Source organism: Neophocaena asiaeorientalis, unplaced genomic scaffold (assembly GCF_003031525.2).
Source record: "Neophocaena asiaeorientalis asiaeorientalis breed wild unplaced genomic scaffold, Neophocaena_asiaeorientalis_V1.1 scaffold267, whole genome shotgun sequence".
Classification (NCBI taxonomy): Eukaryota; Metazoa; Chordata; class Mammalia; order Artiodactyla; family Phocoenidae; genus Neophocaena; species Neophocaena asiaeorientalis.
In genome coordinates this window covers 93867-106284 of record NW_020173204.1, presented here as the reverse complement: position 1 = coordinate 106284, position 12418 = coordinate 93867, and positions in this window count along the sequence as shown.

The window sequence follows — 12418 nt, the reverse complement described above, 5'->3', positions numbered from 1 at the left end:
TCAGTTTTACTCCACATTCTGCCTAAAGCTGAAGGAAAGCTCCCCCTTTTCCTTTACTACATTATTTATTATGTAGGAGAACCTCTTTATAAATGGTTACTTGTTACCCCCTGGTTTAGACCTTTTGTAATCTGAAATAAGCCTCTTGTGAGTTAAATTCTTCTGGCCATACAAATCTTAATATCTACATCAGCAGTTTTCAAACCATGGACTAGGGACCTTTGAAGGGTTGATGACGCCCTTTCAGAGGTCTATAAGGTCAAAACAATTTTCATAATAATACCAAGACATTATTTGCCTTTTAAGATTCCCATTCTCTGAGAGGAGTCTGCCAGAGGTAACAAGATGTAAACTCACAAGAGACTGAATGTAGACACAGATCTAAAAATACCGCTCTCTTCTATTAAGCCAGACATTAAAGAGATTTGCTAAAAATGGACAACGGTGTCACTCTTGTCACTTTTTTTCTAACTTTAGAAAATACAATTATTCTTCATAAAAGTGTCACTTATGTTAACATGCAATAGTTTATCATTACTGTTTTATTTAAAAATTTTTTTAATATATTTGATTTTATTTTTATACAGCAGGTTCTTATTAGTTATCTATTTTATACATATTAGTGTATACATGTCAATCCCAATCTCCTGATTCATCCCACCACTCCAGCCCCTCGCTTTCCCCCCCTGGTGTTTTAAATTAACTGTGAAATAAAGACTTTAAACAAATCTCTCAGCTTAAATTTCTGATATGGTAAGTATCAATATATTTAACCCACATAAACAAAAGCTCTTTGGGGTCCCCAATAATTTTTAGGAGTGCAGTGAGTTTCCAAGACCAAAATGTTTGAGAACTGCTGATTTCTACTAGAGTCAGGGAGCGTTTATGATTTTCCTCTCTCTGGGCTTTGATAAAGGAAGGAAGGAATAAGGATTCTGAGGGCACCGTAACTTGGATACAGGACTAGGAAAGAAAGAAGTTACAGAAATGGGGATTCAGGAGCGTTAGATAATGAATCCTCTATAGAGTTACAGATGTGGGTGGCCTCCTCTCATGACTTCAAAACTTGAGAGTAAGATTGTCCCTGATCCGAGGTTGGGCTTGTGGGATGGAGAGAAAACACACCCAGAGAGCTAGCTATTCCACATAAAGTCAACCGCAGTCTGTGGTACTACGGCCTACTGGTCCCCTAATATGCATTAAACATTAGGTATAACACCATTAGAAAATAAAAACATCCACTTTATAGCTGTCTATAAAGGAATTGCACAGCAAGATTGTATCTCTAAATGTTTTGCCTTGGATTGAAATGTTGAAAATACATGGCACTTTCAAATGTTATTTCTGCATTTACAAAAAGTGTCTTCTAATCTATGCTGTGTTGTAAGATACCACACAGGGTAAAGGAGGATTACTTATTTTAGCTACGGATCAAAACTGGTAGCAGTTATTTGCTTCTTTCTAAAGTATTGCAGAATGTAGAAAACATGTAGGACAGTCACACTGCCTAATTTGGTGTAACTGGAGTGACAGCAGGAAAGAAGAGAGAAAAAGGGACAGAAACAATATTGAAAAGATAGACGGCATGAATTTCTCCAAAATGATGAGAGATAACAACACATAGATTGAAGGACTCCGGCACCCTGTTGGTAGGATAAAAACAAACAACAAAAAGAACCCCACATCTAGGCATATAGCCAAACTGCTGAAAACCCAAAACAAAGAGTAAACTTTAAAACCAAGGGTTGGAGTGCAGAGGCCTAATAAGGGACTAACAGTAAGATTTCCAGCTGCCTTTGCACTAAAAATGGAAACTAGGATACAGTAGTTTACTAGTCTTAGAAAACGGGTCAACCTAGAATTTTAACTCAGCAATATATCTTTCAAAAATGAGGGCAAAATGAAGATTATTCTTCTAGATAGCTACAAGCTGAGAGAATTTGTTTCCATTAGGACTGCACTGCATGAAACATTAAATGATTTAGGTAGAACTTAAATGATTCCAAGTAGAAGTACAAAACCACAGGCAGAGATAAAGAATCCTGGAAAGGGAAACTATGTGGGAAAATATGAAAAAAGTAGTAACCGCTTTAAGTAACAATAATTGCTATGTTTAAAACTATGCTTGTAGTTTTACAAGATATAGAGTTAACTATATAAGAACAATAAAAGAAAAGGCAGGGGAGTAAATATAGTTAAACTGTGGTAAGATTTTGTATTTTATGGAAAGTGATAAAATTCTAATTTAAGGTACTCATAAGTCATGGATGCAAAATCACTAAAATAATAATATAAAAGTTAAAATAAAAGATCTAAAAGAACATATTAAATGGAATAGCAAAAAACAATGGACTAATCCAAAAGAAAGCAAGAAAAGGGAATTAAAGAACAAAGAATAGATGAAGCAAATAGAGAACAAAGAGGAAGATGGTTGGTTAAATCCAAATCATATCAGCAATTGAATTGAATATACATAGAGTAGATACTAAATAAAAGAATACAGTTTTCAGGGTGGATTAAAAAAATAAAAGAACAGCAAGACACAACCATAGACTACTTTTGAAGACACACACATATGGCCACAGATAAATCAAAAGCAAAATGATCAAACAAGATATGCCACAGAAACCTAAACAAAAGAAGGCTGTCATGATTATTTAAATATCAGACAAAGTAGATTTTAAGGCAAACAGTTTTATTCAGGAAAAGCAAGGATGTTTTATAATAGTAAAACGATCGATTCAGTAGGGAGACACAGCATCCCGAAATGTTCATGCACCTAATAACAGCTTCAGTTCTCAGATTTAAAATGTTGAAAATAATTACTCTGCTGTAAGTGATAGAAGTGGCTTAGTTAAATGGGATACCGGTAAATATTGCTTGGAAGATTTGCCTGATTTTCATGCACAGAAGCCAGAGTGTTATTTAGTCTTACTTATTTTGCTTTTTAAATGCATGGATGACTTAGAGAGCTGGAGCTCAAAGTGACATCACTAAGAGTGACAGTATTTCCTAGTTAGATGCTTAATTTCTGTCAGAACTAGTAAGTCATAATTGGTGTTAAGATAAAGATATATACTTATGTAATGAAAGGTGTGCTCCTCAAACACGTCAGGCAAGCAAATGTATTATTTAGTAAATAGTTTTTTTCCTTATCAAAAATCTGTCAGATATGAGTATCACAGATCTCCTAAAGAATCCATAAGATCATACCTATCATCACTAAGTAATCATCTGTATAATACATTTAAGCTTCTTTCTGTGGAATTTGTTAGCCAGATTATGTATGTGCCTATTTATTTTTTTTAACTTTGTATTTTATATTGGAGTATAGTTGATTAACAATGTTGTGATAGCAAAGAGATTCAGTTATACATATACATATATCTATTCTTTTTCAAATTCTTTTCCCGTTTAGGTTGTTACATAATATTGAGCAGAGTTCCCTGTGCATGCATCTATTTAGAGACACAAAGTTTACATAAAAATGGTGGAACGTCCTAGTTATGCTTTCAATTTTTGATACCTACAGTTTTCACTCATATCTGGCGTACAAAGATAGCCCAAAAGATTGAACAGTGCTCAGGCACAGAAATCAAGAGTCATCTTTTCCAGAACAATTTCATTCGTGTGGTGAAGGCAAAAGCCAGATTTCAAGAGAGGAGGACGCAGACGGAGGCAACGCTTGGAAAGCACACTTGGTTCAAGTCTCATCTGGGACTGCAGCCACAGTGCCTTAGCATCTCTGTAGATATTCCTAGAGTCAGGGGTCAAACTATCATTTTCTGTCTTGCATTTACTTACCACAAAATGTCTTGAAATGCTAGCTTCAACTTCCTTTGATTACATCTTGAAATCTGCCTTTGGAAACTAACTGAACTCTTCACACTTAAAGACCTCTTCACGGTCTCCTACTTTTCAAAGGCAGTGGCAAGTCTGTCCTCCTTGACTCGATAAACTTGCTTGTTTTGTCCAACTCATTGTCACCACTCCTCCCCTGGTCCACCGTGGTCCACCAAATTAACGGCGTGTGCTACAACTTCTCTGACGTTTTCCTTCTTCCCCTCAGTGCCTAAATACGGACATTTCACAGTATTATTCTTCCTTCCGTATGGTTATGGGCTGAAAGTTTGTGCGCCCCCAAAGTTCCTATGTTTAAACCTAATCCCTAATGTAATGGCATTTGGAGATGGGGCTTTGGGGAGGTGATTCTTCATGAGGATGGAGCCTGCTAGGAATCGGCAGAGAGCCAGCGCACTCCGTCTCCACCAGGTGAGGGTACGCGGAGAAGATGGCCCTCTACAAACCAGGAAGTGGGCTCTCACCAGACACAGGATCTGCCTGCCCCTTGATCTTGGGTTTCCCAGCTTCCAGAACTGTGAGAAATAAATGTATGTTGTGTTGTTTGAAGCCCCCCAGTCTTTTTTTTTTTTTTTCCTTTTTTTTCGGACAAGGGATATAATTTTAGTTGCTACAGTTACCACTGGGATGGGCGGGACGAAGGGGAAGGGGCAGGGCGTGGGTTCTGGCCAGAGGGCCCAGGGAACGCCAGGTGCTGAAGGTGCAGCCCCGGTGTCGGCCGCGAGGTGGCGCCGCGGCACAGGCCGCTCGGCGATGGGGATGCGCAGGCCCAGTCGGGCGCCTGGGGCGTCAGTGGTTCCCGGGGCCTCCAGGAGCAGCCCTCCGCTGGGCCCGGGAGGCCCCTTCCTCGGGCCTCAGAGTGGTCTCGCTCCATCCGTCGAGGGGCAGTGCGGCCTCCACAGGCCGGGGACCGGTCCAGCGCAGCCAGCCGGGCCCAAGGCCGGCCCAGTCGGCCCAGGTCGGCGCCCAGCTCCTCCCGCGCTGTGGGCCCCCGGCCGCCCCCGGAGGAGGACACGGCGGAGACGCGTCCGCGGAGCCGGCCCGGCTCTCCAGGTAGGCCCTTCGCCGTCCCCCGGCCCCGGGCGTGGGTCACGGCTCCAGACAGGTCCCCGTGGCCTCTGCCTCGATACCCGTCCTTGCGCAGGTCGCCTGGCAGGCCTCGAGGACGAGGGGACCCGCTGCGGCGGCCACTCACCTCTGGGGACCCGGGTTAAAGTGTCCTCGGAGCCGGGCGGGCTGGGGACGCGGAAGCAGAGGGCAGGTGGGCGTCAGGTAGACGGGCCCGGGGTCAGCATCCGGGCCTGCGGCGTCCCAGGTGTGCAGGTGCGCCCGGCACGTGCAGGGGAGCAGTGCGCCGCCCGGCACTGGGCAGGGCCCACCAGGGCCTTTGACCGACCTCACAGCGGGCAGCGCCTCGTCCGCGAGCGGTCCAGAGGCATATTCAGTGTCAGTGTGCAGCCCGTGCTGTTACACACGTGGGGCAGCCTTCCTGATGCTGATATATTTGGGCACAATATATGAAATACTACATATATACACTTACAGCATGTGCGTACCTCATATAAGCGTTTTTATACATATATTATCTATATTCAACATGGTAATACATTATATAATAATATAAATATATACACACATCTAACAGTTTATAATATGTAATTATCTATATATATACTACATAAGTATCACTAAATTGTATGTAAATTAAATTATGTAAGTTTGGTATGATGTGTATATATTATACATCAATGTGTTTTCGATTTAATATCAGTCTAATTAACATCATCACCATACGTATAATTTATATAGATATTTATATATGTCATCTATATATTATCACATATATTATGTATATATACCTATATAAATTTCATATGTACATTTTTATAATTTTATACTTTCTATAATATATTTAATATATTATTACATACAAATATACATGTATTACATTTATATATTTGTGTTTATATATTTAAATACAATTATATATTATATATTACATTATATATTATATATATATATTAATTATATATTACATATATATTATTATATATATAATATATTAATTATATATTACACATACATAATTGATCATAATATGTCATGTGTGACATAATTTTATGAAGTGTTTCACAGAACTAACCCCCGAGGTTTTTTGTTTTTAATAATTCTACAGCATTTCTATTGATTGATTGATTGATTGATTGGCTGTGTTGGGTCTTTGTTTCTGTGTGAGGGCTTTCTCCAGTTGTGGCAAGCGGGGGCCACTCTTTATCGCGGTGCGCGGGCCTCTCACCATCGTGGCCTCTCTTGTTGCGGAGCACACGCTCCAGACGCGCAGGCTCAGTAGTTGTGGCTCACGGGTCCAGTTGCTCCGTGGCATGTGGGATCCTCCCAGACCAGGGCTCGAACCCGTGTGCGTGGCACCAGCAGGCGGACTCTCAACCACTGAGCCACCAGGGAAGCCCAAGCCCCGAGGTTTAAAGCAGAAAGATGGGCCATCATTGTCAAGCAGATCTCTGACTTAAGGCTGGGAATCTCATGGGGTTTCTACCTACTCACCCGCTTCCCACCAGAAACCTGGGTCCAGGGTGTGGAAGGACCCCAGGCAGCCAGCAGATGTTTGACACACTCTCTTCCTTCCTCACTGCTGGCCTCTGCCCTTCTCAGCTGGGCGTCTGAGCATGGTGTAGGCTGGCATGTCATCTGGAGTGTGCCTCCAGCCTCCATGCGCCTGTGTGGAGAGGGCTCCCACGAAAGCTTCGTTGGCCCGAGCCCCCAGCCTGGGTGCTCATGTGTCTGCCCTCTGGGACTAGCTGTCCTGTCTGCTCCCCCGGGGTCTCTCGCTCCACTGTAGTGAGGTCTTTGGCCAACCTACCTCCTCGTGGTCAGCCATGAAATATCCATCCCCCCATGTTAAGAGAGGGCAGTGCGCTCTGAAGAGTCTCAGGCTGGGGGCTCAGTGCTGCTCCCAGTGGTGGAGAGGAGAGGTGCAGGCCGACCTTCCTCCTGGAAACCACGGGGCGGATTGCCCCGGGCCTGGATGCTGTGGCCCGCAGGTGGCCGAAAGGAGCGGGGATGGTGAGCCCTGCTCCAGCCCCGACTCACCTGGGGCACGTTGCCGTGACAGCCGCCATCTGAGTGATGGACGCCTGGTCTGAGAGGACTGGGGAAAAAGAGAGAAAGGAGGAGAGAAGAAAAAAAGAAGACATCACCCAGGTATCTTTTCCCTGAACATAATTTTGCTTTGGTATCTTTAAGTCTACAACTAGCCCTCTATTCAGCTGTGACCTGATTTAGTTAAATAGTTCCTCAATGCTGTTGGGTTTAAATTTTCTTCTCTCAAAATTCCACATGGTAACAAACAATTGGCAAATACCTTTGTGCACATTCCTTTATGTCTGTTTTTATCATTTCATTAGAATAATTATTATGAATTTCAAAATCTCTTCTAGCTACTGGCTATGTGAAATTGAGGAAAGCGTTAATCACCTTAAGACACAGTTTCCTCCTTTCTCAGGACAATAATATCTCACTCATCGGCTTAAAGACTAAATGAGACAATGAATGTAAGACACATTGCATAGGGCCTGATATATGGGAAGAGATAAAATTTACCTCTAAGTATTATAGTGTTTACGATGAAAATTCTTATTAGTATTCTTTTAGTGGTATCACTTAATTTTCTTTTGGCAAAATTGAAACAATTTAGACTTCTACCAGCAGTGTATGAGGAGGTCCACCTTTCGATATTTCAATAGGGAATAGCATAATCAGAATGTTTACCATATGTGTCCTTTCGTCGTTGAAGGAAGCCATCATTAGAAGTCCTTACTGTGCTTCCCCACGGGTCTCACTGGTTGGACTGTGTGACCGCCCCATGCCTAGCGGGACGGGCATGGGGGAACGGGCCCATCGTGATTATCTGTGACCGCTAGGATCCCTCCTCTCTCTTCCTGCCCAAATGAGGCTGTGGTTCTGGGATCTCTCTTTGTAGGGGTGGATGACCATTCTGAGGAAGGTGGAGGAACTGCAGTGGTCAAATGCGCAGCTAGGCAGGGCGCTTCGGCCGTTTGCGTGGTCCGGGTGAGAGAGATGATGAGGGAGTGCCGTCGGAAGTGGTGATTAAAGTATCCTGGAAGAGTGTGGACTTGGAGTCGGCAGGGTTTGAGGACCGCCTGGACTTGGGGAGAGGCTGAAAGGAAGGAAACCGGATGAAGGCCAGGTTTCTGCCTTTGATATTGGGGAAGGTCACGTTGACATTCACTGATATGAAATATGTGCAAAGGGAGATATTCAGTACATGGTATGCACGTGAGCTAACAGCACAGAGTGAGGTCTGGGCTTCTGAAAATAGACATTTGACGGTCACTCCGTGTTAAAAGTAGGTGAAGCCATCCAAGCGAATGCGATTGTTCAGGAAAATGCCACATAGGCAACAATAAATATGGTGATATAAATTATAAATATATATAAAATTGAGACCACTCTTTTTTTAAATAACTCTAGATGTTTTTAGAGATTTGATAGATTAAACAGGTTAAACATTGGGTGTCCATCTCAAAATGTCCATAATTCAACCTTTCTCTAAAATGTAATATGATACTTTTTCTGTTTTCCTAAATATAGCTTGTCATGGTCACTGAGCAGACGGGGTCATTTTATTCTACTTATGCTTTCCTGTGGCTGTCTCCTTTTCCTCAAGTTTTCACTTATTTTTATTAAATGATATTACAGATTTTAGCCTTCTTGTTGTTTCTGGAACGTGCCAATCGTACCTTGTCTTAGAGATTTTGAGCTGGCCTCTGATTTAGACACTTTTCCTCCAGGTATCTGCAGGGTTAATTCTCTTTCCTCCTTTAAGTCTTTGCTCAAATAACACCTTTGCAATCAGGCCTCCTCCGCTTACCTTTTAAAATTGCATCCCTGCCCACGATGTCCAAATAACCCTTAGACAGCTGTAATATTATTTTTTCCCAAAAGCACTTGTCACCTTATAACAAATGGGCACATTTACTTTTATTATTTTTATTCATTATTTCCTATCTCACCCTCCTACAGTATGAGCTCCAAGAAGGTGGGGACTTTGTCTGTTTTATTCACGGATGTATTCCAAGGACATATATTAGGCACTTGATAGATCATTACATTGAATGAATGAATAAAATATGTCAGGTGTGCTGCACACCACCTGGAACCAAACTGGCTTGCAGTAAATATTTGTCAAAAGCCCTGAAACAAAGCACGTGTAGAAAATCGTTAATGAGATCATCTAGTGGTGTGATGGTTGGCGTCTGACAGGGTATCTGATGGTATAAAGAATCACTGTGAAGTGTTTTAGTGTGATAACAGGATTGATTGTGGTGGTGTTTAATAAAAGAGTGCTTACCTTTTAGAGAAAATATACTGAAATGTTTATCAATGGAATAACATAACCTCTGAGATTTGCTTCACAATAATTGTGTGGAGGAAAGAGAGCAGGTGAAGACTTAGCCCAGACAAACGTGGCCACAGGTTGCTGATGGCTGTCACTTGATGAGGGATACGTGGAGTTTCATTGTACTATTCCCTATACTTTCGTGGAGATGTGATGCTTTTCAAAATTAAAAACAATAATAAAAGGCTGTAGATATTAAAATAAATCCCCTTCCTTCTGACAGGGTGAATACAAGAGATGTTCTTGGGAATGTAAAATTTAGTCTTATCTTTGTCCGGCAGCTTCATACCTCAGAGCGTGAACCCAATTTTAACTCTGTGCGTGAATGTAGGTTAACTTCTACTTGGTTCAAAGCAGAAAAATTATGTGGAACAGCAGAGGAAAACCCTAGGTTAATGCGAGACACTGGATTTTTATTTCAGCCAGTAACTTGGCCTTGGAAGGAATCCTGTTGGTTCAAGTATTTAATTTTTGCGTTTAAAATGACTTGAATGGGATCAAGATAATAAGCACTTTATCTGAATTTCGGAGTGAGGTGTCTTCCTACTGTATTCAGCGCTAACCTGGATGTGCCGTAGATCGATAACCAGGCTGCTGGTGCAGAGCTGCAGGACTCCGTTCAAGGCAGCTTTGAGGACGCCAAGGAAAGCTGGTTCACAGAAGGCTACCCGCTACTACCGGTCCAGCTTCACTTTTCCCTAAAAATTCAATGCTTACCAAAACTAAATGCGCACACCTGCCAAATGGCAGCGGCTTTTCGTATGTATCTGTGCAAAACACTGAGGCCCGCATCTCAGTATAGATCTTCCCATTTATACTAAAGCTAAGACAGTAGTCTGTAATTCATCACTCAAAAGTGTCTGCCCTCTGTCTGTATTATATTCCAGGCTTGGGACTCATCATTTGGGAGCTTTCAGTCTAGATGAACATTAAAAAAATTTAAGACAGATAATAAAAAGTTTCCTTGAGTTATGATCAGAGAGAATTGTCATCCTTAGAAAAACCATATATATCATCTTGATTGAAGGGTGGAAGAAACTCATGACATAATGGGGAATCTACAGTCTTGCTGAGAAGAATCGTAAAGCAACATCTCTACATAATGAGGTGGAAAATCTATAGATCTGGGTTTTGGACTCGGTTCTTGTCTGGAGTTTCTAAGATGTTTGGCTTATATGTTACATGGTGTTCCCTTTATGAAGAGAACCCAAGCAGGAATTCGTGTCTCGTATTAGTACCAGTAATATCTGTGCTTCTCCTAAGCAAGCGGTTTGGTTGATTCTTTAAAAAGTGCAAGTGGCAATACTTCACTTTGTTTTTTCGCTTCTAGAAAGCATAATGTCAAAGCTGTGGACCACTTCAAACAAGATACTTATCTTTACAGTATTGAAGTCTTTACCCTCAGTTCTCAACCTTTTATGATTCTTCTCTTGCTGTACCATCTGCACTGTTTCTATTTTTATTTTGTATTTTATCATACACCTTAAATCCTTATTCTCTATAATAAACCCTTAACCTTATCACCCACCATAGATCCTTAGGCAAGATCTTTATCTTCTTAGGATCGTTTTTTTCTTCACTTGTAAAAATGACATTTAGGACGTTTTATGTTTGCAAGAGATTTATCTTTTATGGTAATATCAGAACTGCCACCATCTACCTTAGTATTGTTCAAAAGGAAAAGATAATAATATAGTAAGGATTATAATTATACTGCATATGGTATTTCTCACATATGCACTATAGTAAAAAAATTATACTGTGTTGAATGAAAATTTTATCTAGTATTGTTTAGAATCTCTCCCAAAACTCTAAAGAGGCAACAACACTGGTGTCGTTCAAAAACTCAGTGAACAGAAATGGACATTATTCATGGCTGAACATTATTCATGTATTTAAAAAAACTATTTCATGACAAATGATAAGGCTACCTGAAGAATCTGTATTAAAAATCTTATATCATTAAAAAAAAACCATACTTCTTGGAATAAACCCCAAGTGTATTAATGGAAAGATGTAACGCTAACATAAATTTACTATTATACCCCTAAGTCTTGTCTAGAACTAACATCCTACCTTCCTCATTATATCCTGCTGAAAGAGGAACAAATTATTTCCACCAATAGCCTCTATACTATGAGAATAGAAGCTTGTCAATTTGTAATAAGTGGGCATGTACCACATTATACTTTTTGACAACAGAAACAGAAGTTCTATCCTCACCCATTCCGTGGCCATATAAGAACCCACTGAAAGGAACTGTGTAATTCTTTTGGAAAATATTAAACTAGTACATGTACAGTTATGCATGAATCATGATTTTCTTAAGTGTAAGTTAACAGGCAGGGGAAAGTGCTGTGGGAAAAGGCAGGCTAGTTTGTTCAGATTTACGGCATTGCCACACAATCTGCTGATCAGTTCAGCAAAGCAGAATCAACAGCTGCCGTGGGAATGAGATTATTTAAAACAAGCAGAGGGAGCATATTTATGCCCGGGTTCGGAGCCTGAATACTGCTCTCTGAGTAGTGCTCAGATAGTTCTGATGCATTTTGGCAGAGGAGAAATGTAAATTGGGTGAAATCCAAGGAGGACAAAGCATTTGAGGCTCCCGATGCTTCTAGGACTGTCACATTTGGCAAAACTCCGCTGACCTTCAATTGCAATTTATGACAGTAATACCACGAGTAGAGATGGAGACCAGGCAACTGTTTCATCATGGAGAAAGACAGTCTGTGCATGATAAATTAGACCCAGAATACAGGGGGAGAATCGTTAAGCGGGTTTCAGCATGGTTGGCAGGAAGCAGTTCTGTTGAGCAGGGGTAATCCCTGGAATGTCCCACATATGTGTATTAAAAATAAGGTTGCCAGATTTAACAAGCAAAAAAACAGGGCACAGTTAAATTTGAATTTCAGATACAATGGAAAATTTGTTGTAAAAGTGGGCCAAATATTGCATATTCTCATGCTAAAAAATATTCATTGGTTACCTGAACTTTATATTTAACTGCAAGTCGTGTATTTTATCTGGCAGCCCTCACTAGAAGTGAATCTTCACCGAGAGGCTTGGATAAACTGGATTGAACCTTCCTGTCTCTAGGGTTCACCTCAGTATATTAAA